Consider the following 3,334-nt stretch of genomic DNA (forward strand, 5'->3'; position numbering starts at 1 on the left):
CAATTATATCTGCACGCAGGCTGGTTTTCAGAGTGGCTCAGACGTGCTGATCAGCTACTCTGAATTGATGAGGAAAATGGAGATCATTGAAGCATTTGCGTTGACGGAGGAAGCCAAAAGATCTCTTCATTCACACTGACCTTGGAGATAGATATCAAGCAATACTGCAGTTCAGGCCTGATTATTTGCCCAGGAGCAGACAGGGCTCTTGTTCTGTGTTCTGTAGTTGTGACCCTCTCCCATAGGGGACCTCAGTGTCAGATGCCATTCCCAAGCTCCCAAGTGGCCTGGTGTGTTTGATGGGTCCCGGCACTGCCTGGTCACATTCCATCTCAGCGTGATTGTCCTTGCAAGCCAGCCAGCCCCGGTGGTGTTCGTAATGACACAAAATCACATATATCTGACTGGATGAAACTGGTGGCTTTCTACCTGGTTCCCTTCTGGAATATTTCCAGTCTGTAAAGGGGTCTGATTGCACATTAGATTGACCTAAGCAGCCTTTAAAAATATTGATTCAAATTGCAATCTAAAAAAAAAAAAAAAAGTACAATTGCCTAGCCCTACCCCAGATCAATGAAATAGAATCACCTGGGCATGGGGCCTCGGCATTGGCATTTAAAACATCATCTTAGGTGGATGCTTCTAAGGTGTGGCCAGGGCTGAGCACTCCTGAGCTAGAGGAATGAAACCTATCTCTTGGCTGTGTCTACTGGGATTGCTGGGGCTTCTTCTCTCTCTCTCTCTCTCTCTCTTTCCTTCCTTCCCCCTTCTCTCCTTCCTCCCCCCTCCCCACTCCTCTCCAGGTGTGAAAGGTGACAGGTTCATGCCCTGGGAGGTTTCATTGTTTAGGGCCCTGTTGTTAGGGGAACAGGAATGCATGGATCTAAAACCTCCACCTGGCAGGTGGACACACACACACACACACACACTATCACACACACACACACACACTCAAACCCTTGTCCCAGGCTGACATGTGCTCACACTGGTCACCTGGCTGGGCATGCAGTGTACCCAGTAACTACAGGGCTACAGTCCCCTGAGCTCAACTTCTAATCTGTGGGATTTCTTCCCCCATATTGTGGTTCCCCATTGATGAAAAAAGGTACTAAATTTACAGTTAAAAACTCTTTCATCTCATGAACCTTTCTAAGGGACTTTCTAAGTCCTATAAATGCCATACCTGCTAACTGTTTTTAGGCCATGGCACAGTCCAATTATGACAAAAAGTTTATAAGGGACACACTTTAATTAATTTATTAATTTATTTTAGGTGAGGCAACCTTTGGTCAACCTCACAGATTGCAAGTTTACAATCTCTTATTTTTTCTTTCTTATGCCTACGGCACCTGGTCTTCCTAGGTGGTCTCTCATCTAAGTACTTACCAGGCCCGACCCTGCTCAGCTTCTGAGTTCAGATGGGATCGGGCTTGTTCAGGGCGGCATGGCCACAGACAAGAGATACACTTTAAATGTAAGGACACAGGCTAACAGTAAAAGGGCGGGAGAAGATGTACTATGCAAACTCAGCACAGAACACTGGCTGGCTATCTTAAGATCAGAAAAAGCAGGCTTCAAGATAAGGAATGTAAATGGAGGTCACGCCCCCAAACACTCAGTCCCATCCCCTCTCTCCCGACCCCCCACTGCCTTGGCACCAGGTCTTTCAGACCCTGTGATTCAGCTGCATTCACAGGAAAAGGAATCTGGGTAGGGGTGCCTAGAGGCCCACCCCCCTGGGAACTCTTCAGACCTCAACCAAACGCGAATTAGTGTTTTTTAACAACTGGTCCTATCACACCGCTCTGCCGCTCTCTCCAGGCACCCACAAGTGGCTCTTGGTTCTGCCCTGAGCTGTCCCAGGCTCTTGGTCTCTATTTGGACAATAGCTGCAGAGGCTCTGGACTTTCTTATCTCTCCTCCACCCTGACTTTAACTTGTTTAAGGCAGCCCTCGCTTCTTTTTGCAGGAGCAAATCCTGTGTTGAATTGAGCAGAAATTGGTCCTCCCTCTCTGCAGCATGTGGGTAGTGATTGGGCTTTGGGACCAAACCCACACTTGGGATTTGGTCCCCCACTTGGGGATGTTTGCTAGCCTGACCCTCTTCTGCGTGTGGCTGGTCCTCTTCAGGCCCGACTGCACATTCGACCTGAAGTTCTCACTCTTCATCCAGACAGTCTGTCGTATAATGAAATTGCACCGGTAGGACGCCTTGCTGCTCACAGTAAGGTCTGTGGACCAGCAGCTCCTGCGTCATCCTGGGGCCTCTTAGAAAGGCAGATTTTCAGCTGACCCCAGACTTGTGACATCAGAACCTGCATTCAATAAGATCCCAGGTTATTTATGCACACATTAAAATTTAAAAAGCACTGCTCTAGAGCATTCATGTCACACTGATATGAATTGAAATAAGACTAGTCCATATATTAAGGAAAAAAGTCGTGAAAAAAATGTTCTTATTAAAGTAGTGAACGTTAAACATAAAAAGAGATGATAGCCATATTTTTGTTAAAGAGATGCTATTTTCTTAGGCACTGCTGGTGGAAGTGTGAATCAGTACCATGTCGCTAAAGGGTAACTTGTTTGAGAAGTCTTAGAACCGTCTATGGCTCTTTAAAGGAACAATTTTATTGCTATGGCTGGATCTTAAGGAAAACATTTAGGTCAGGATGTAGTTTCAATGATATGATGAAAAGGATTTTCAGACAATGGTTTAGTTGTTTTCCTCATCTTCTTCCTTATTAATAGAACCTCAGTTTTGAGGGGTGGGGTGGGGAATAATGTGCTTAATAAATGCTTTCTGGACTCTTTGCCAGTAGGGATGGACAGTGCCGTGTAAGCAGAAGTCATAGGGAGGCATTTCCAGGAAAATGCTTTATGAGAGAAATCAACTCAGTTACCAGCACCCTTCTGACCTATGACCTCTGCCTTCCTCTCCTCCTTTATCCTGCTTGGAACTCTGATGGGACGTTGGAGACCACTACCCACTAACCCAAGGTCAGCACTGTCTCCTTCCAGACCTTGCATGTTATGAAAAAAAAGAAAGTCCTAATTTAAGTCGCGGTGTCTCAGGAGTGCGATATTTATATCCGAACATGACTCTTAACTTATATGCAACCTAAATGTCCCAAAGCAGAGGGTTCATTAATAAATGATCATTTATCCACATAACAAAATGCCATATGGCATAAAATCATGTAGGGCTGTGGTTTCAAATTGTTTCTAGAAACGGACGCCTCCCCTTACTAACGGTCTTTCGTGGACTCCTCGTGTGGCAGGACAGGGCAGATTTCCCCAAGCCGGAGTGGGGGTGGGGAAGTGGGGGTTAGTGGGG

The 3,334-nt window shown here is 46.1% G+C and overlaps 1 pseudogene; it reads right to left on the reverse strand.

Annotated features, from left to right (window-relative positions):
* Positions 1–1,337: 1,337 nt before the first annotated feature.
* On the reverse strand, positions 1,338–1,456 carry LOC120598976 (uncharacterized; annotated as a pseudogene).
* Between the last annotated feature and the right edge of the window lie 1,878 nt (positions 1,457–3,334).

Source organism: Pteropus medius, unplaced genomic scaffold (assembly GCF_902729225.1).
Source record: "Pteropus medius unplaced genomic scaffold, Ma_sr-lr_union100, whole genome shotgun sequence".
NCBI lineage: Eukaryota > Metazoa > Chordata > Mammalia > Chiroptera > Pteropodidae > Pteropus > Pteropus medius.